Raw genomic sequence first — 23,613 nt, forward strand, 5'->3', positions numbered from 1 at the left:
CATTCAAGTAGGAATTAACCAACCAGGGCATAGATACTTAGGTGATAAATTATGTACTTACAATATTGTATAGACAGACTGTGCCATGTCATGCTGTTTTTAATACAGGATGCTACTTCACCTATGACCCTATACCTGTCATTTGGCTGCAACGTTCATTATGGATTTACCCGTAATTTACCTCTGCGATATACAGGGTGAGTCACCTAACGTTACCGCTGCATATATTTCGTAAACCACATCAAATACTGACGAATCGATTCCACAGACCGAACGTGTGGAGAGGGGCTAGTGTAATTGGTTAATACAAACCATAAAAAAATAAACGGAAGTATGTTTTTTAACACAAACCTAGGTTTTTTTTAAATGGAACCCCGTTAGTTTTGTTAGCACATCTGAACATATAAACAAATACGTAATCAGTGCCGTTTGTTGCATTGTAAAATGTTAATTACATCCGGAGATATTGTAACCTTGAGTCGACGCTTAAAACCTCCGACGTTCAGTTCCGTGTTGTAACAAACACGGGCCACGGTCGGCGAGCAGCATCTGCAGGGACATGTTTACGATGACGACCGTGTTTACGAGTGTGGCTATAGTGCACTGTTGTGGTTTGGTCTAGCTGTCGCAGTGTCCGCATGTAGCGCTTGCTGCTATTGTTATTCTGCATTCGTCTCCGCACGCAGACCAACTGTAGTACACCGTGTCACCAGACGTCTGTGATAGTGTAGTGTTGTAGTAACTGTGACCATGGTGTATTCGAACTCTGAAAAGGCGGAGATGATATCTATGGTGAGTGTCGACGAAATGCAGCTGAAGCCTGCAGGGTGTATGCAGAACGGTACCCGGACAGAGAGCATCCAATGTGCCGCACATTGCAAAACATCTACCGCCAACTGTATGCAACAGGTATGGTCGTAGCACGCAAACGGGTCCGTAACAGGCCCGTCACAGGAGAAGCGAAAAAATGGTTCAAATGGCTCTGAGCACTATGGGACTCAACATCTTAGGTCATAAGTCTCCTAGAACTTAGAACTACTTAAACCTAACTAACCTAAGGACATCACACAAACCCATGCCCGAGGCAGGATTCGAACCTGCGACCGTAGCAGTCCCGCGGTTCCGGACTGCAGCGCCAGAACCGCACGGCCACCGCAGCCGGCAAGGAGAAGCGGGTGCAGTAGGTGTGTTAGCTGCTGTTGCCATGAACCCACACGTGAGTACACGGGACATTGCGAGAGCCAGTGGACTGAGTCAAAGTAGTGTCATGCGCATACTGCATCGTCACCGCTTTCACCCGTTTCATGTGTCGCTACATCAGCAACTACATGGTGATGTCTTTAATCATCGAGTGCAATTCTGTCAATGGGCATTAACAGAGAATGCGTTTCAGTTCTACCTGTTTACCGATGAAGCGGGTTTCACAAACCACAGGGCGGCGAATCTACGGAACATGCATTACTGGTCCGTGGACAATCCTCGCTGGCTCAGACAGGTAGAGCGACAGCGACCGTGGACTGTAAATGTATGGTGCGGAATCATTGGCGACCACCTCATTGGTCCTCACTTCATTGCAGGGGCCCAAACAGCTGCAACATACATCGTGTTTCTACAGAATGATCTGCCAACTTTGCTCGAAAATGTCCCACTGGAAACGCGTCGACGTATGTGGTATCAGCATGATGGTGCACCTGCACATTCCGCAATTAACACTAGGCTGACCCTTGACAGGACGTTCGACGGGCGTTTCATAGGACGTGGAGGACGCATAAGTTGGCCAGCCCGTTCTCCTGATCTTACACCTCTGGACTTCTTTCTGTGGGGTACGTTAAAGGAGAATGTGTACCGTGATGTGCCTACAACCCCAAAGGATATGGCCGGCCGAAGTGGCCGTGCGGTTAAAGGCGCTGCAGTCTGGAACCGCAAGACCGCTACGGTCGCAGGTTCGAATCCTGCCTCGGGCATGGATGTTTGTGATGTCCTTAGGTTAGTTAGGTTTAACTAGTTCTAAGTTCTAGGGGACTAATGACCTCAGCAGTTGAGTCCAATAGTGCTCAGAGCCATTTGAACCATTTTGAACCCAAAGGATATGAAACAACGTATTGTGGCAGCCTGCGGCGACATTACACCAGATGTACTGCGGCATGTACGACATTCATTACGCCAGAGATTGCAATTGTGTGCAGCAAATGATGGCCACCACATTGAACATCCTTTGGCCTGACATGTCGGGACACACTCTATTCCACTCCGTAATTGAAAACGGAAACCACGTGTGTACGTGTACCTCACCCCTCATGGTAATGTACATGTGCGTCAGTGAAAAAGACCAATAAAAAGGTGTTAGCATGTGGACGTAATGTGCTGTTCCAGTCTCTTCTGTACCTAAGGTCCATCACCGTTCCCTTTGGATCCCTACGTAATTCGGTGCTCTCCGATACACACGGTCGAACAGCGGAGGAGTGGTACTCAAGCGTCAACTTTAGGTTACAATATCTCCGGATGTAATTAACATTTTACAATGCAACAAACGGAACTGATTACGTATTTGTTTATATGTTCAGATGTGCTAACAAAACTAACGGGGTTCCATTTAAAAAAACGTAGGTTTGTGTTAAAAAACATACTTCCGTGCATTTTTTTATGGTTGGTATTAACCAATTACACTAGCCTCTCTCCTCACGTTCGGTCTGTGGAATCGATTCGTCAGTATTTGATGTGGTTTACGAAATATATCCAGCGGTAATGTTAGGTGACTCACCCTGTATATCCACCACTATTCTAAACATGTGCTTGAAAATGCGCGCAGTGCTCGAAACCTGTCACACATGAGGGAACAACAAAGGAGGTTAAAACAGATGAGTTGGAACTATTTCTTTGTTTTGCACATTTCACCTATGTTAGGGGCATCACCTGGCCATAATGTTGCACAACAGCCATACCGGTTGAGCTGTTGTGTAAAAGCGCTGTAAGATGTATCCCTCGTTACGTGCTTCGACAGGTGGTACGGACCTCATATAGAAGTGTCTTCAATGGGAGCAGAATGTTTGCACGTGGGGAAAATTCTTGTGATATATACCCTCAGTGGACATACATCTTTAAACAATTCCTCCTGTTCTGTAGTGTGGACAACAAATGAGCTCATGATCAAGTAGTAGATACTCAGACCGTTGGGGGCAGAGGAGCTGCAGCCAGCACCAATGAGTGTTTAACAACTACTGAATAGCAGTGTGGGGCGCTTGTGGGGTTGTAAGCAAGAACAGTTATATGACAGCTTCACAACCAGCACTAAAACCTAAATTCTGCATAAACCAATAAATAATAGTCGGACAGTGGCCAAAGCAGGTCCTCGTGCAATAGCCGGGCCGTTATCTTTTGACTGTTGAAAACAGACGAACTGAATGTGGATATTTTTTTCTTAATTGATTGTTTCTTTTCGTATTGATAAGAGGGAAGGAGTCAGGGAAATCTCATACCAGCGAACTGTATTGAAATATACACTTTCGTACACTTACAGCGATCAAAAATGGGAGTAATATTCAACAAATGTATTTCTTCTGGTGGTATTCTTACAAAAATCACAGCCAATAATGATGTAAATGGTGTTCTTATGTAATTGGTGATGCTTCTTTTCGATTGTCAATTTTCGTAATGTTAAGAAGGAGCGGAAGCATCTACGTCTGGGAGCATGGCATGATGCTTAAATGGTATGCGTCTGATCAATAAGTGGAGGCTGAAAATGAGAGGTGGCTGGGAAGGGTACTGGGACCTCCATATAATAATGTGGCAGGCACAACTACAGCTGATGGTGTAGACAGATTACGTCGTAGAGTCATGAGTTACGAAGAGAGAGTCTTAGGGCAGGACATAGAGAATGCGGCGCTGGGAGTGTGATGGAATATTGTACAGGTGCGACAGAAGCCTGAGACAGCAGAGCAGTGGGGACACATAGCAGTTCAGGCATCAATTTCACAAGAGGTATGGAATTTGCGTAAATGCTCTTGCATTTTGAGCGGAAATTGAGAATTTACTTAGCTGTTAGAGAATGCATGTGCAAACGGGAAGACGAATGTGGAAGACAGGATCGAGTATAAGGCATTCTAGGCCAATCAAGAGGTAATATTTTGAGGGTGTAGAATTTGAGCTTGGTTGGGATATAGAACATGGTAATAGAGATAAATAAATAAGCAATTAATGAGTTTATGACTGAATGACTTATTATGAAGCCAGCATGTAGGCTGCTAAATGGACTATGGGGTCTTGCATATCTACAATAAAACTATTGCTCACTGAACTGTAGTCAGGACAGTTAGGAGCGCTATATTCTTAACTAAATTCAACATACATCTCACTAATTTACATAGATGACCCTGCCACATATATTTCAAAAAGGTCAAAATCAATTTTATCCCTGGAAGAATACAAACAGTCATGGCTTAGATACAATTTAAAACATAATAATGTCTGCTTTTTTCTTTCGATTGCTTAGCTCACAGTATAGTGAAGACCTACATATTTACATTTAATTACAAGACAAACTCTGGCTACTGTAACACAAGATCAGCTTCATGGACATCTGTCACAAAGGTAGTAACAACTGATGTCATCATTTTTTCTTTTGTAAAATAACATGTTACATTCCTTACGAACACAACATAGGCATTGCGATTGTCAGTTACCTGTCATAATTTAACAAATGTGTCATTGTGGAGGCTGTTTCTGTAGGGCCTACACAAGATCCGTTTCTTCTGCACTCAATGATCCATCGATGCATTCTAAATCTACACCTATATCAATACTCCGCAAGCCACCTGCCAGTGTATGGCGGAGGGTATTTCTGATACCAACAACGGCGCTCCTCTTACTGTTCACTTCGCGAATGGCGCGTAGGAACGACAATTGTCGGCGAGCCTCTGTATTACCTCTGATTTCGAGAATTTTCTCGTCGTCATCATTTCGCGAGTTGTATGTCGGAATGTGTTGTCCCGCCGGCCGTTTTGGCTGAGCGGTTCTAGGCGCTTCAGTCCGGAACCGCGCTGCTGCTACGGTCGCAGGTTCGAATCCTGCCTCGGGCATGGATGTGTGTGCTGTCCTTAGGTTAGTTAGGTTTAAGTAGTTCTAAGTTCTAGGGGACTGATGACCTCAGATGTTAAGTCCCACAGTGCTGAGCCATTTCAAGCATTTTCGTGTTGTCCGACTCTTCCCGGAGAATATTCTCTCGAAATTTTAATAGTAAACTTCTCCGTGATTCACAATGCCTCTCTTGTAGCGTCTGCCATTGGAGTTTGTTGAGCATCTCTGTAACCTCTCGCTCTGGTAAAGCGATTCTGTAATGAAACTCACGGCTCTAAGTTGGATCTTCTCTGCCTCGTTCATCAGTCCTACCTGGTAACGGTCCCAGACTAATGAACAATACTCAATACTTGGGCGAACAATGACTTCGTCGATAAGGTACATTTCCTTAAGATCCGTTCTATGGATCTCAGTCTGGCATTTGATTTTCCTACTATTTACTGTATGTAGTCATTCCACTTATGTTCGCTCTGGATAAATACTCCTAGATATTTTGCGGTAGATACTGTTTCCAGCAAATTTTCTTCAATGGTGTAGTTGTACGGCATTTGATTTTGTCCCCTGTGTGCATGCAGTATGTTACATTTTTATTGACGTTCCGGTTCAACTGCTAGTCGCTGCAACATTAATCAGTAACTTTTGCAAATCGGTAGCGTCTTATAGCGTTGTTACCTTCTTGTAGACAATCGTTTCATTCGGCAATACCCTTTGGAGATTCGACATTTTTTACTAGATATTTTACATGTATCGTAAATACTAGCAGTCCTATCACATTTCCTTGGCGTACTCCCATAATTACCTCTACATCTGTCGATTCCGTTTGTTAAGAGCGGAGTGTTGATTGTGTCTTCATGTAAGTCTTGAATCCAGTCGCAACTCTGTTCCGGTACCCGGGAAGCTCGTATTTTTTTCACTAAACGGTAGAGTGGGACGGTGCCAAATGTCGTCCTGAAATCGGGGAACATAGCATTAACATGAGTGCCGTTCTCCACAGCGCTAAGGGTCTCATGGAGGAGCAGAGCTCGCTCGGTTTCGCAGGACTCCTGTTTGCGCAATCAACGCTGATTTATGTAGAGGAGACTTTCTTTCTTCAAAAGTGTCATAATTCTTGAGCATAAAAAATTTTCCATAATTCTACAACAATTTGACGTGAAGAATATAGGCCCATAATTATGTGCACTTCTCCTACGACTCTTCTTAGAAACAGAAATGACCTGCGCTATTTCCAGTCGCTAGGTACCCTTCGTTGCTCCCGCGATCTACAATAAATTTTTGCTAGAAGGTAAGGAAGTTGTTCCACATTGTCTTTGTAGAAAACTGAGGTGTCTCATTTCATCCTGATGCCTTTCCAACAACTAAGCGATTGACACTGCTTTTCTGTTTCGCAGTCGGTTATCTCAGTGTCTGCGACTCCGCAGTTAAACAATTTCCGAAGACAGAATTCAGTATTTCGGCGCTAGTGTGGTACTAAGTGACTGAATTGAAGATTTCGGCGCCGGCCGCGGTGGTCTAGCGGTTCTAGGCGCTCAGTCCGGAACCGCGGGACTGCTACGGTCGCAGGTTCGAATCCTGTCTCGGGCATGGATGTGTGTGATGTCCTTAGGTTAGTTAGGTTTAATTAGTTCTAAGTTCTAGGCGACTGATGACCTCAGAAGTTAAGTCGCGTAGTGCTCAGAGCCATTTGAAGATTTCGGCCCGTTCAGTGATTGTACATGAGCCCAAAACCTCTTAGGGTTTTGAGTCGCACTGCCTGACTAAATTTTACTTTCGGAGGCATTGAACGCTTCTCTCATTGCTATCGTTACACTCACTTTCACTTCGTCCAGCTTTTGTTTTTTCATGTGCGTTTTGATTTCTACTGTATCTGTGATAAGTCTCTCCTTGTTTACATAACAGTTTTATGACACGGCTATTACAGCATAATGGGTTTTTGGCAACCCTTAAGACATTGTTCGCTTGTCTAAAGATGAATCATGTTTTTCAGGTTTTTTTTCGTTTTTACTCCACATCTTCTTCCTCAACACTGAATACTTGCTGTTGACTATCGTAGAGATACTTCACAATTTGTATTCTGTCACCCTTGCTAGGAAGAAACGTTTTTGTGAGTTTTTTAAAAGTTTTTTTAATAGCCGTAGTCATAGCTGCTATTACAGACTTGTGATCACTGATACCTTCCTCTGCTTCAACTGATTAGATAAGTTAATGTGCGTTTGTTGCTAGGAGGTCTAAGACATTACCCACACGACTTTGTTCTCTAATTGTCTGGTTCAAATGGTTCAAATGGCTCTGAGCACTATGGGACTCAACTGCTGAGGTTATTAGTCCCCTAGAACTTAGAACTAGTTAAACCTAACTAACCTAAGGACATCACAAACATCCATGCCCAAGGCAGGATTCGAACCTGCGACCGTAGCGGTCTTGCGGTTCCAGACTGCAGCGCCTTTAACCGCACGGCCACTTCGGCCGGCTCTAATTATCTGCTTGAAGTAATATTCGGATATGATATTCTCAATGACGTCAGACGAATCCCTGTCTCTGGCACCAGTTTTAATAACATGACACTCACAGCTTATAACACGGAAGTTGAAGTCACCGCATATTACAACAGCGTGATCAGGAGGGGTTTTAATGATATGACTCAAGTTTTCTCTGAAACGCAGTACCAGTACATCTCCTGACTTAGGTGGTCTATAAAAGCATCCAATTACCATTTTTGACCGACATTTTAATGCTTAACATCACCAAGATTAATTCACATTCGGAATCAATGAGAACCTGGTTAGATATTATCGAATTCCCTACTGAAATAACGATGCCGCCACGACTGGTGACTAACCTATCCTTACGATAAACGTTCCAATCTGAACTTAGGATTTTATTGCCGTTCACCTCTGTTTTCTAGTTAATTCTGTGCCTAGTATTATCTGGTCCAGAGTATCGAGCAGAGGGGCTGGTGAGACAGCGGCATCTGCAATAACATTTATTTTCCAGGATGAGTTTATTTATAAATCTGCCTCATTGCCTCGTACATTGGCCTCGTATCAGTGCTTGCAGCGAAGAAGCACTTGCGCACCCCGTCAATGAGTAATGACGTCAGATCCGCAGGTCAGACTGTCGTGGGCGAGTGTTGTCGGCAGGCGGCGACGTGGGGATGGGCAGCCCCTGCCGTTCTGCAGTACAGTACGGCCCTGCACCTTAGAAATCTTGTAGGCAGCCAGTAGTGTGCGTAGGAGAGGATAGCCAGCTGTGTGGTCCAAGAGTCATTTGTCGGGAAGAATAGGCCTTCAAACGAAATGAAGTGATCGGTCGGCAGTGATGGCCGCCGAGTTACAAGTCTTCTCAGTTGACGAGACATTGGGCGGATTGCCTGTCGTCAATGTAGAAATAATGATGAGGACAACGAGACATCCTCTCCCCGAACAGAGAAACTCTCCGACCTGATCGGAGGTCGAATGCAGGCCCGCTGCATCGTAGTCAGATGTACTGACCATTTCCTAAGAGTCTGGTCATCCACCAGTGTACCACATCTGTATGCTGTGAAGGTGACATCTTGCTGATCAGCTGCGTTTGACCCTCAGTGGGGGGAGGGGGTGTAGCGCTTCATTCTCCTCCGCATCGACAATGTTCCAGTAAGCAGCAACAGCAGACCGTGCCTGTGGCTTGCATTAGTTTGGCTGCGTCTTACTGGTTAAGTCAGCGAGGAGGTAGCAGGCAGCTATCATCGATCAACTTGTCACGGCTACACTGAAACTCCGTAGATTGTTATACTCTCTGCTTCTAGTGGTACGGACAGAATGGAAGCATGAATGAATGTATCTTTGAGTTCCGGAAGCTACATTATTTCAAGAGTCCATGGTTATCATGTGGTGGTCTTGGGTACATTATCAAATTTTCCCTCCTTTGCTGGTATAAACAGCGGTCGTACCATTGCCGTGGTGGTTGATTAATTTTATGGAATGCCGCTCATGTTGCCTAAACAGAACTTTATCAAGTACACGACCAGTTCAGTCCTTGTATTAGCCCAATATCAAATGTATCTAAAGTTTATGCTGTTGAGTATCAATAGAGCTATAATTATTCTGATCAGTAATTATTCTCGCTCGCTGAGCTTGTGTCTCTCTGCAGCGTTTGACTATTGCAGCGGTGTTCTGGCAGTTGAAGTTATAAAGTGTTACTCCACACTGCCCAACGATGTTGAATTACGGTGTTTGCTCTTTTGCTTCCCTCCCTCGTAGGAAGCCTGGTGCCTTCCTTCTACTACATCAGCAAAACGCCATCCTGACTTTCTGATTGCTACACCAGCCCCGAACTGTCTTCCTATGCTCTGAGCTCGATCGGTAGAACTTTAAAAATTTTCGGCTTCTGTACTGAAATTACTAAGTGACGCGGCACTCCTCTCTTTTTCCAAAACAGTCGTTTTAAGTGTTCCCTCTGATAATCTTCTGCAAAAATCGCATACATACACACACACACACACACACATATATAGCCGTATCATGTGCCAGTTACTCCGACATTTTTACTCACGTGAGATGACCTACATGGGTCTTTCTTTTGTACCATTAATTCTATACCATTATTGTTAAGTTCTGGTTTGAAGAACCCTTTTGAAAGTTTCCTTATGTTATTCGTACTTCTGTCCTTACAAGTTATCACAAATTTACGGTTTCTCTTACTCTATGATTTGCACGTTATGTCAGTAAACCTCTCAACAAGTATTTGCTGTGTCACTAGGTCCAGTAAATGAATGTCTGAACACAACTGAAGTACGCAAATTGCTATGAGAATACCGGCAAAACTCGTGGTTGTAATGCCGATATTATGATGTTTCGTCGTCGGTTCCGTTGACATTGCTGAAATGACTGAAACATTTGTCCCATGGAAATTATCCCTTGCTGAGATCCTGCTAGTGTATCTAAAGCTCATATGATGTCAGTATTTAGGGCGTTGTTAAGATATGTTACATCTTGTGATGGATATACTTCTTTCGCCAATGCAGTACAGGGTGGCTTAGTTGGAGTACACTCGTACCCACGACTGTATCTGGTAGGCCGAAGTTCGTCCCGGCTATCACACAAGTTGTACCGTTCAGCAAAATGCCACTGTTGCTTAAATCGAACTTTGCCATCTCCTTAGATTTTTCATTCTCATAGCAAATTAGATCCATTGTGCTTAACTTCTGAATATGAGGTTGTGGAGTCAATATTTCCTTCAAGCATTTCGTTGCTTCTGCTTTACCTAGCGATGGTTGCACTTCGTCTGTCTGTGTTTCAGTTTGCACTTCTCTGACTGCAGAAGAGGTGATGCTCTCCTTCAGACACTTCTGTTGATCTCAAGTCACATACAAGCTCAGAAATTATCAATATCTCTTGCGTCTTCACTTGCATCAATCTACCCATCGTATCCAATCCTACTGAATAAGGGTGAATCGGATAAAACTGGTGCCGAATGTTCATTGCAATGACTGGTAGTCAGATCAATAGGTAAAACGTTTCTCTGCTGTACATGTTTCCAGGGTCCCTATATGTTAAAATGTCGCCAACTTCTTTCCGACACTTCTATCACGTGCTATTGTTAAGCAGGAAATTCTTTTCCGCTAGGCACAACCCTGTCAGGAATTGTTGTGCCGGTAATGACACCGAATTCAGTTGTCTGTTTACGGCATGGTAAACTGCTTCTTGTAAAGTCTCTACTGTCAACTCCGTGGGAGTCTGGTTACTACTATGCTGCTGTCTAGTAAGCTCAACCGCTCCTGTGAACCTCCGAAATCACTGTTTTCTTTTTTCATTGTATCGTAGGTCTACTGGGCTAAGTCTGTAGTAAACTCATTCAACCATTTTGGTATTGTTTAGAATGTCCTGTTCTAAATTCGCCAATTGCATAGTATGCCATTCTGATATGGGTCCGGTGGTGCTTGCGTGAGTTGCACTTGCCCAATTGTGTCATTCATGTTCTGAATATCTTCGTTATCTCTCATTCCAAACCCTATCTTTAATAATTTGCCTCCTGCTTTGACCACACTCTTTTTCTGCCAACTAGCAACCGTGGTAGAATGTCAGTGATCTGGCTCGTTCAAATGGCTCTGAGCACTATGGGACTCAACTTCTGAGGTCATCAGTCCCCTAGAACTTAGAACTAGTTAAACCTAACTAACCTAAGGACATCACACACATCCTTGCCCGAGGCAGGATTCGAACCTGCGACCGTAGCGGTCTCGCGGTTCCAGACTGCAGCACCTAGAACCGCATGACCACTTCGGCCGGCGGTCAGTGATCTGTCTCAGTTTTCCCTATGATAGCGTAAGTTCCTCATATTCGCCCTGAAATTCCATGAGAATTTTGTTACCTTGTGGTTCCCTGTGTAACTCTACGAATGCATCCTGCAACCTGCGAGTTTCATTCCTTTTCTCCAACACATCAACAGTCAACGTCAGTTTCCAATGAGGACAGGTTAATAGCACATCCAGTTGTTGGGAAAACGACACATCTGTCTTTAACAGCTGTATGTGCACTGTATGCTTTGCTCTTCTGTTGATGACATGCTGCAACACTAGGATTACCACAGCCTGTTTCGCTGTCCCTGGTGATCCACCATATGGGAGACAGTAATCTTTGTCATTCCCTCCCTCCTTCCAAATTTGTTCACTTAATAAAACAAGTAATAAATATTACATACCAAAAAGACAACTGTAACTAATATAAATTCTCAATACACTGGAACAAAAATAGAAAAAAGACGCATTTATAAAATATCACAATTATCAAGTATCTGTCAACAATAACTCAATTAAGCCTGAATATTACTACTTGTCGTGAGACCTCAACTCGTAGGGTATATAGTGTCCAGGACAGGGCCGGCCAGAAATTCTGCACGCATGCGGTGCTCCTGCACGTGTGCAACTTCCGGTTCACAGCGTGCACGCCGCAGCCGTCAGCGTTCATGTAGTGCGTGTTTCTACCCACGGATGTCGCTTTATCCACTTGCTGGGATACTCTGTACCGGCGCATTCTAGTGCTCTTTCCGCAGCTTGCAAGCCAACCGTGGGAAGGTATTTCGCGTATTAAACATTTAAAATACTGTCACAGTCTACTCATTGAGACAACTACATTTATGTTAACAGTTTAACCCAGCAAGACATGTAATACAGTTAACAACCGTTGGTTTTTATTAAGGCAGCTTAACTGACGGCACGTAAATACGCGTAATGTTTTTGAGCTAGTATTTAAGAAAGAGAGCACTTAGCGACTTCCAACGAACCTTATTCATGATTTCAAATAACATTAAACTAATGCAAGGTTTCCTATAACTAATTCTCGGTGCCCTCAGTTACACCCACATAATTTCTGTCTCACTGACCTCTGAACAGAATGATAACCGCAGACCTCTCGATGATCACCTGTTATTTCAATACCATTATTGCTATCTCTTTCATCAGTTCCGTCTGAAATCTGCATAATAACCGACAATTAGATGAATGTTATGTTCTATCGACTTCAGCTGAGCGTAGCCCTTCATATATATTTTTTAAAAAAACCTAAATGTAAGTACGCATTGAAACAATCGGTTTAATGACCAATTTTCCTCTTGCTTGTACCACCTAAACAGGGAAATGGAGCCGCCGGTGTTCATTTAGAACACATGTCTAAAAACAGATGTCGCTGTCGCTCCCTGTCGCACATGTGCAGCACTTCCGCACGTCTGCACACTGTGCAGCGTTTGGCCGGCCCTGGTCCAGGACGTTCTTTGTTGTGAAGGTTAGGCCCCTGTAATCCAACCCGGATCAACCAAGTCTGCAACAGAGTCTGATGAGGCGGCCAGGCATCAACATAGCAGTCATACGAAATATCTTCTATATATGACCAGTTTGTGTCACTGGCCGGATCTAACAGAAACGCTTTTCTTAGACAGATGTTAATTTTCTGCCCTGACCTTTTGTCATGTCTTAAATACGTAGGGTCATGGTTGTCTCCTAGCGTTATTAGTTCTTTTCTGGTCACAATACGCTCTTTGTCTGAGCTATCAATTTCATTGGCTCTAATGACGTCTATCTTTACTTTGAAGTTTTCGTATTGGTCGTGAACGTCAATAATTCGTAAGCTATCGTTGTCCATACCTAACTCCTCTTGCCTACTGACAACAGTTAGTCCCGCTGGCGTTTCGTATGTCAGAAATGCTTCATTTGTAACGATGCGGATTTCATCCCCTTCTATTCTCCTTCTCCTAGTGACCATTTTCTTTCCCTACCATCAATTTAAACATTATTGTCTGTTCGCGCAATTTTCGCAGCGCCTTTTTTCTCACTTTTTACCATCTCTTTAACAATTGCTGCTCGCAAATTTTGCACGGCACTAAATACTTCTATTTCAGCCTAACTATTGGGCCATGTCGTATTCTCGACATTTCATTTTCTCCTTTCACTACCACCTAACCCTCTGGTCGCATAATTACTTTCTAAATCCTCCCACTCACATTGATTTAGCCCTTGCTACAGATCATCGATCTGCTAGCGCCGTCGGCCGTTGTGGCCGAGCGGTTCTAGGCGCTTCAGTTCGGAACCACGCTGCTGCTACGGTCGCAGTTTCGAATCCTGCCTCGGGCATGGAAGTGTGTGATGTCCTTAGGTTAGTTAGGTTTAAGTAGTTCTAAGTTTAGGGGACTGATGACATCAGATGTTAAATCCCATAATGCTCATAGCCATTTGAACCATATTTTCCTAACGCCAATTTGCGATCTCTAACAACTCACTTTCGCAAATCATATCGTTATTTAAACTGTTGTCGGTGCTTTCTTCCTCGCCTACAAACATTTTCACGTTGTCTCTTTCTAGGGTGTTGTTATCTACTAAACCAGATTCATTGCATACTACTAGGACGTCTTCGTTCTGTCCTGCTGCCGCAATTACAGCTTCCACACCGACAGCTGATTAATCTGACGTATTTGTTGCTAGTGGGAGCTCTGCCCGCAAGCTACTATTTGTTTCATGGCCTGCCGCCGTGACTCATAACTGAGCGCACCTGTAGCTTCGTTTGTAGTGTCCTCAGGTAATTTGCGGTCGCTCCTACGTGTACAAAGTTTATTACATTTAAGTCGGTACTGTTTCTTTTATTTGGACCATCACAACCTGTCTGCCATAGTTTTGCAAGCAACATACCCGGTACTCACTTTTTTGGGATGTTCCTATCCTTGTGACGTCGCGATGCAAGTTCCCTACAAGGAACTGCTGAAGTACCTCGACCTCTGCCCCTTCCTCTTTGAGCCATGTTCACGAACAGTGGCGACTACTGTGTAAGAGCACGTCAACACCCTTACTTTTGACTCCTTGCGGATTTATTGGTTGTATTTCTTTGAAAGCTATTAAACGCAACATAGATACAACAATCTGAACTACACGGCACTTAAACCTACCGCGCTGTTCTGCCTTGCTACTCCTTTAGGCTCTGTGAAATTTGGCATCAGGTTCGGGAGCATACCTTCAGTTGTGAACGTTTTAAGGAGCTTTAGCGCATGCGCGACTGGCGTGACGTAATTAATTGCCTTATGGGTCACATATATACACATTTGACAAACAATATGCATAGCTCAAGGCGTGCGCAGCTAGGACTTAATACTCAGCTACAAGTTTATATCAACGCCTCTAGGTGGTAGCACACTGCAGCAGATGTATATCTCCAAGCGCTTTGCAGTTGGCATAAATCCGTTAAATGACAGCACACTGCTCAAATATATCAGTTTACTCACTTTATGGTTAATTTTGATCGGACGTCAGTATATGTTTATATTAAGTTTTGGAGTGTATCATACAATAATCTTTTTGTATTCCTAATAAGAGAATGCACCATTTTAGTGGGTTTATGTTACCTGTAGTGAAGAGACCATATTGGTAGACATGTGTAACTGAATTTAATCATGTCCACCAATGGCAGTTCGTGTTTGAAGTTGGGTGTTTACTGCGTGGGTGTCAATAAAAATACAGTGAATCGGCTTTCGTGTGCATTGTGAAGATGAACTCTGTTGATCTATTTTAAGCGCCAACAGAAAACTAAATTACCGAAAAAGTTTGCCGCAAAGGAAATAGGGCCTCCCAGACCAGATCTGTTGATTGAAAAAGTGATGAAACCAAATAAGCTTGACTGCAAGCGAACGTTTAACAAAGCCCAAGTGGGTGTGTCGGTGCAACGTAAGAAGTGCACTGTATTTTCTTTCATGTCTGATTTTCACCCCGGAAGTCAATCCATGAACTGATACAGATGTTAGGGATTTTGTACATTTGTCTGAAAATTTTTTTAGAAAAGACGAAAACTCCTACTTGCACAAAAATGCGAACGTTGGATGTGAATTCTCAGCTTGACAGTGTATACAGGGAGTGTGTGAGGAAATATAGTGAGGAACAGGGCAGCTGAGTTAGCTTACCGTGCTCACGACGAAAGGGAATATTCCGAAAGCTCGACAGTATTATTGGGTTTGAAAATTTCAGAAGTGCTACTAATGGCTCAATAAAGGAACACTTACGAACTGCAATTGTGTTTAAAGGTACATCAAAAACAGTTCAGAATGAACTTCTAGATTGTATGCTAAGTGTATGCAGATAAATAATACCGCAATAAATTGTAGGTGCCTATTACTTAGCAATAATGGCAGACGAAACAGCAGATTTGTCTACCACGCAACAGTTGGTGAGCCGCGCGGGGTATGCGCTCGGCCTGAGGCGCCTTGTCACGGTCCGCGCGGCTCCCCCCGACGGACGTTCGAGTCTTCCCTCGGGCATGGGTGTGTGTGTTGTCCATAGAGTAAGTTAGTTTAAGTTAGACTAAGTAGTGTGTATGGTTAGGGACCGATGACCTAAGCAGTTTGCTCCCATAAGATCTTACTACAAATTTCCAATTTTCCAACTGTTGATGATAGCGTGTAGATACGAATTTCGTTGCTCTGCTGTGGAGTGATTTTGCGGCTTCTTTTGACTCTGACCCATGGAATGCTGAGACGTTATTTAGGGTAAAAAAACCTGAGTTGCAAAAGCATGCCGATGGAAAGATGAAAAAAGGTTATTGCACAATGCTGTAAGGGTGTTGCTGTTACGAGCGGAGACATTAACGGTGTTTAGGCAAGGATTAATCAGGCGTATTCTAGGGCTTATTGTATTCATTGCTATGCTCATCAGTTTAATCACGTGCTACAAAAAGCAGCATCTATAAACAAATGTGCTAGATTTTTTTTAATCTCTCAGTCTTCCAGCTGTTCGTCCACGTCTTCACACAGAACAAGTGTACTAGACAGAGTTGGGCGAACTAGATTACCATGAATAGCAGCTACAAGGTATGTGTTTAACATTCGGACAGTCAACAGAATTAAAGAGAACGAGGAAAGTATTATCGAGTTGTTGTTGTTGTGGTCTTCAGTCCAGAGACTGGTTTGATGCAGCTCTCCATGCTACTCTATCCTGTGCAAGCTTCTTCATCTCCCAGTACCTACTGCAACCTACATCCTTCTGTATCTGTTTAGTGTATTCATCTCTTGGCCTCCCTCTACGATTTTTACCCTCCACGCTGCCCTCCAATTCCAAATTGGTGATCCCTTGATGCCTCAGAATATGCCCTGCTAACAGATCCCATCTTCTAACCAAGTTGTGCCACAAATTTCTCTTCTCTCCAATTCTATTCAATACCTCATCATTAGTTATGTGACCTACCCATCTAATCTTCAGTATTCTTCGGTAGCACCACATTTCAAAAGCTTCTCCTCTCATCTTGTCTAAACTATTTACCAGTCACGTTTCACTTCCAGATATGGCTACACTCCATACAAATATTTTCAGAAACGACTTCCTGACACTTAAATCTATACTCGTTGTTAACCAATTTCTCTTCGTCAGAAATGCTTTCCTTGCCATTGCCAGTCTACATTTTATATCCTCTCTACTTTGACCATCATCACTTATTTTGCTCCCCAAATAGCAAAAATCCTTTACTACTTTAAGTGCCTCATTTCCTAATCTAATTCCAGCAGCATCACCCAATTTAATTCGACTACATTCCATTATCATCGTTTTGCTTTTGTTGCAGTTCATTTAATATCCTCCTTTCAAGACACTGTCCATTCCGTTCAACTGCTCTTCCAGGTCCTTTGCAGTCTCTGACAGAATTGCGATGTCATCGGCGAACCTCAAAGTTTTTATTTCTTCTCCATGGATTTTAATTCCTACCCCGAATTTTTCTTTTGTTTCCTTTACTGCTTACTCAATATACATACGGAATAACATTGGGGATAGGCCACAACCCTGTCTCACTCCCTTCCCAACCACTGCTTCCCTTTCATGTCCCTCGGCTCTTATAACTGCCTTCTGGTTTCTGTAAAAATTGTAAACAGGCTTTCGCTCCCAGTATTTTACTCCTGCCACCTTCAGAATTTGAGAGAGAGTATTCCAGTCAACACTGTCAAAACTTTCTCTAAGTCTACAAATGCTAGAAACGTAGGTTTAGGTTTCCCTTTCCTTAATCTATTTTCTAAGACAAGTCGTAGGGTCAGTATTGCCTCATCTGATCTTCCCCAAGGTCGGCTTCTACCAGTTTTTCCATTCGTCTGTAAAGAATTCGTGTTAGTATTTTGCAGCCGTTGCTTGTTAAACTGGTAGTACGTTATTTTCACATTTGTCAACACCTGCTTTCTTTGGTATTGGAATTATTATATTCATCTTGAAGTCTGAAGGTATTTCGCCTGGGCCGGGTGCGGTGGCCGAGCAGTTCTGGCGCTTCTGTCCAGAACCGCACTGCTGCTGCGGTCGCAGGTTCGAATCCTGCCTCGGGCATGGATGTGTATGATGTCCTTAGGTTAGTTAGGTTTAACTAGTTCTAAGTCTAGGGGACTGATGACCTCAGATGTTAAGTACCATAGTGCTTAGAGCCTTTTTTTTTATCTCGTCTGTCTCATACATCGTGCTCACTAGATGGTAGAGTTTTGTTAGGCCTGGCTCTCCCAAGGCTGTCAGTAGTTCTAAAGGAATGTTGTCTACTTCCGGGGTCTTGTTTTGACTTATGTCTTTCAGTTCTTTGTCAAACTCTTCACGCAGTATTATATCTCCCATTTCATCTTCAACTACATCCTCTTCCACTTCCATAATATTGTAATCAAGAACATCGCCCTTGTATAGACCCTCTATATACTCCTTCCACTTTCCTGCTTTCCCTTCTTTGCTTAGAACTGGGTTTTCCTTATGAGCTCTTCATATTCATGCAAGTGGTCTCTTTTCTCCAAAGGTCTCTTTAATTTTCCTGTAGGCAGTATCTGTCTTACCCCTACCCCTAATGAAATACGTCTTACATCCTTACATTTGTCCTCTACCCATCCCTGCTTAGCCATTTTGCACTTCCTGTCGATCTCATTTTTGAACCGTTTGTATTCCTTTCTGCCTGCTTCACTTACTGCATTTTTGTATTTTCTCCTTTCATCAATTAAATCCAGTATCTCTTCTGTTACCCAAGGATTTTAATTAGCCCTCGCCTTTTTATGTACGTGATCCTCTGCTGCCTTCACTACTTCATCTCTCAAAGCCACCCATTCTTCTTCTACTGTATTTCTTTCCCCCATTCTTGTCAATCGTTCCCTATTGCTCTGCCTGAAACACTCTACAACCTCTGGTTTGGTCAGTTTATTCAGATCCCATCTCCTCAAATTCCAACCTTTTTGCAGTTTCTTCAGTTTTAATCTACATTTCAATAAATTGTGGTCAAAGTCCACATCTGCCCCTGCAAATGTCTTACAATTTAAAACCTGGTTCCAGAATCTCTGTCTTACCATTATACACTATTGGCCATTAAAATTGCTACACCACGAAGATGACGTGCTACAGGCGCGAAATTTAACCGACAGGATCAAGATGCTGTGATATGTAAACGATTAGCTTTTCAGAGCATTCACACAAGGTTGGCGCCGGTGGCGACACCTACAACGTGCTGACATGAGGAAAGTTTCCAACCGATTTCTCATACACAAACAGCAGTTCACCGGCGTTGCCTGGTGAAACGTTGTTGTGATATCTCTTGTAAGGAAGAGAAATGCGTACCATCACGTTTCCGACTTTTATAAAGGTCGGATTGTAGCCTATCGCGATTGCAGTTTATCGTATCGCGACATTGCTGGTCGCGTTGGTCGAGATCCAATGACTGTTAGCAGAATATGGAATCGGTGGGTTCAGGAGGGTAATACGAAACGCCGTGCTGGATCCCAACGGCCTCGTATCACTAGCAGTCGAGATGATATGCATCTTATCCGCATGGCTGTAACGGATCGTGCAGCCACGTCTCGATCCCTAACAGATGGGGACGTTTGCAAGACAACAACCATCTGCACGAACAGTTCGACAACGTTTGCAGCAGCATGGACTATCAGCCCGGGGACCATGGCTGCGGTTACCCTTGAATCTGTATCACAGACAGGAGCGCCTGCGATGGTGTACTCAACGACGAACCTGGGTGCAAGAATGGCAAAACGTAATTTTTACGGATGAATCCAGGTTCTGTTTACAGTATCATGATGGTCGCATCCGTGTTCGGCGACATCGCGGTGAACGCAGAATGGAAGCGTGTATTCGTCGTCGCCATACTGGCGTGTCACCCGGCGTGATGGTATTGGGTGCCATTGGTTACACGTCTCGGTCACTTCTTGTTCGCATTGACGGCACTCTGAACAGTGGAAATTACATTCCAGACGTGTTAAGACCCGTGGCTCTATCCCTCATTCGATCACTGCGAAACCCTAAATTTCAGCAGGATAATGCACGACCGCATGTTGCAGGTACTGTACGGGCCTTTCTGCATACAGAAAATGTTCGACTGCTACCCTGGCCAGCACATTCTCCAGATCTCTCACCAACTGAAAACGTCTGGTCAATGGTGGCCGAGCAACTGGCTCGTCAGATTACGCCAGTCACTACTCTTGATGAAGTGTGGTATCGTGTTGAAGGTGCATGGGCAGCTGTACCTGTACAAACCATTCAAGCTCTGTTTGACTCAATGCCCAAGCGTATCAAGGCCGTTATTACGGCCAGAGGTGGTTGTTCTGGGTACTGATTTCTCAGGATCTATGCACCCAAATTTTGTGAAAATGTAACCACATGTCAGTTCTAGTATAATATATTTGTCCAATGAATACCTGTTTATCAACTGCATTTCTTCTTGGTGTAGAAATTTTAATGGCCAGTCGTGTATAATCTATATGAAACCTTCTAGTATCTCTAGGGTTCTTCCATGTGTACAACCTTCTTTCATGATTCTTGAACCAAGTGTTAGCTGTGATTAAGTTATGCTCTGTGCGAAATTCTACCAGGCGACTTCCTCTCTCATTCCTTACTCCCATTCCATATTCACCTACTACGTTTCCTTCTCTTCCTTTTCCTGCTGTCGAGTTCCAGTCACCCATGACTATTAAATTTTAGTCTCCCTTCACTATCTCAATATTTTCTTTTATCTCATCATACATTTCATCAATCTCTTCGTCATCTGCGGAGCTAGTTGGCATATAAACTTGTACTACTGTGGTAGGCGTAGGCTTCGTATCTATCTTGGGCACAATAATGCGTTCACTATGCTGTTTGTACTAGCTTGCCCGCATTCCTATTTTCCTATTTATTATTAAACCTACTCCTGCATTACCCCTATTTGATTTTGTATTTATAACCCTGTATTCGCGTGACCAGATGTCTTGTTCCTCCCGCCATCGAACTTCACTAATTCCCACTATATATAACATTAACTTATCCAAATACCTTTTTAAATTTTCTAACACACCTGGCCGATTAAGGGATCTGACATTCCATGCTCCGATCCGCAGAACGCCAGTTTTCTTAGTCCTGATAACAACGTCCTCCTGAGTAGTCCCCACCTGGAGATTAGAATGGGGGACTATTTTACCTCCGGAATATTTTACCCGAGAGGACGCCATCATCATTTAACCATACAGTGAAGCTGGATGCCCTCGGGAATAATTACAGCTGTAGTTTCCCCTTGCTTTCAGCCGTTCGCAGTACCAGCACAGCAATGCCGTTTCGATTAGTGTTACAAGGCCATGTCAGTCAATCATCCAAACTGTTGCCCCTGCAACTACTGAAAAGGCTACTGCCCCTCTTCAGGAGCCACACGTTTGTCTGGCCTTTCAACAGATACCCCTCCGTTGTGGTTGTACCTACGGTATGGCTATCTGTATCGTTGAGGCACGCAAGCCTCCCCACCAACGCCAAGGTCGATGGTTCATGGGGGGAGGATGACCGAGTTTTTAAAAGGAGTTACTCTCTCTGATCGTGCAGCTGACAAAACCAAAGGAGAAAGGTGCGGCCTTCTGTCCAGTGTGAAAGACCCTGAGTTCTTACTTTGGCAAGAATGTTTTCACAGGATGATGCCACATGAAGACATACTCTTCAGTAAACCATAACATGGGTAACGTGACTTAACAAACGCTAGATAATATGTATTGTAGTTTGAAGATATAATTACAGTTAAAAGAAATATTGCCAATGAAGAAATAGACACATATCCGCAGTTAAGTGAACTAATGAGAATAATAATAACAACTCGTCGTACGACAGTTGAACCTTAAAGTTGTTTCTCAACAATGAAACGCATAAAAACCTTTCTTCGAAAGACAAGGATGGAGAATATGTTTTATGCAAAGGCACTGCCTGTAACTGAGAAAAACATTGAGAATGGTGCTAAGGACATCAGTCATAGAGTGATCGAGTCAATTGCACGACTGAAAAACAAATGCATGGATTTTCTTTAAAGATAAACAATGTCAGTCATGTTGCAGTATAGTTTTTCCCATTTAATGTATATTTACAGTGCAGTTTAATTTGTATTCTAATTAACTTTTGTGTGATGTACATGGAGGGAAGGACATTTCATAAGAAGAAATTATGCCGTTTTCCTCCTTCATAGAATGAGGCTTGGTGAGTGATAATACTTTAGTAATATTACTATCTGGCTGACAAAACGGAGAGTAGTGGCAGATTAAATATTTTTTCATGCCATAAAGTCTACTTAAGTATGTACAAAACAACGACATCATAAAAAACGTCTTTCTTTCGTCAGACAAGTTGGGTATATTATTATTATTATCATTATTATTATTATTACTTTGGCAGTGGGTGCAGCTGTATAAATTAGTTCAAAATTTTAACTGTTATACAGCAGACACCTTTTCACACTTTCAATTTTATCTGGCTCGAAAAATTTGTGAACACCCAAAATGTATAGTCCCGAGCCGCCACTGTTCACGAGATATCTACCGCCATCATTTTTTTGGTCGTTATCAGTGCAATTATCTCCATTGCTGTTGCTATTTTGACGATAATCACTATTACCTCGCCAATTATCTTTATCCTTGACTCTTTCTAGAAACGCAGAAAACTTTTATGATTGCTTCCAACATATCTCCCTGAATCCTCTGGCAGCTTTTTCCACATATCCCAAATAATTTCAGATTCGGATCGTGTACTTCTTAAGTGTACTTCTGTACCAGAACTCGCAGAAATCTTTCATGGAGTTTCTGCTCCTACTGTTATACAGTCTGGCCATTATAAATTCTGGCCACAAACATTCTTGTTTTTGTTCTGACCAGTATTCCTCAGTAAAGTTTTTTTTGTATTCATTAAACGTCACTTGACCTGTGTTCAAAATAAGTCCCTACATTTTGCCATCACCTGATAACTACGTTAATCGTTTCCTGATCTATTAAACATTCAGGAAAGAAATCATTTTGCAAGGTTTCCTGAAATCCAGTGGATGCTAACCAGTATGTCTCTTGGCAGGATCATACCGTTGCTCACCCTCTAATACTTTATAATAAAGTAGCAGAGTAGTTTGGAAGGTAGGAGACGAGATAGTGGCGGAAGTAGAGCTGTGAGGACGTGTCATGAGTTGCGTTTGGGTAGTTCAGTTCGTAGAGCACTTGCCCGCAAAATGCAAAGGTCGAGAGTTCGGGTCTCTGTCCGCCACACGGTTTTAATCTGCCAGGAAGTTTTATAATAAGGTACTCTATGAGTGACACAGACTGACTTGCCTCTGATTTTCTATTCAAGTTCAAAAATTTTGCCTTGAGTTTATGAAGTGCTTTGATCACACATATGTTAGCAACGAATTACTTGTTTACTTCTACCTTATCAGAACTGTTTTTCTCAAATGTGAGATTTCATTTCTACATTTCGGTTTTCAGACAGAAATGTTCTTCGTCCACATTCGTTGCCACTGAAGGTTCTTCCGTTTCTCGGATCTTCACGATTTCTGGAACAAACATCTCTGTGGTATTACTGATCTGCCACTGCATAGTGACAGCACTGGCAGTTATGTCGTTTGTTTCTACTTTTATGTCCTACATTACAGTACTCAAAACACCTATGTTTTGACTGGTTTTTCATTCTGTTAACAGATTTTAACGTCTGTGTTTTTCATGGCTTCAGCTTGAGTTTTCAGTTGATTATTAATACTGCTAATACCACTGCTTGTGTTTTGAGTTGATTATCAAGATCACTAACTCGTGCCTTAGTGTTACTGTTAA

At 43.0% G+C, this 23,613-nt stretch overlaps 1 protein-coding gene across 1 annotated transcript in view; it reads left to right on the forward strand.

Annotated features, from left to right (window-relative positions):
* LOC126236943 (esterase FE4-like) overlaps positions 1–23,613 on the forward strand; it is a 470,464-nt gene that overhangs the window by 284,127 nt on the left and 162,724 nt on the right. The gene's annotated exons all lie outside the window — the stretch shown is intronic.

Source organism: Schistocerca nitens, chromosome 2, assembly GCF_023898315.1.
Source record: "Schistocerca nitens isolate TAMUIC-IGC-003100 chromosome 2, iqSchNite1.1, whole genome shotgun sequence".
NCBI classification, from domain to species: domain Eukaryota; kingdom Metazoa; phylum Arthropoda; class Insecta; order Orthoptera; family Acrididae; genus Schistocerca; species Schistocerca nitens.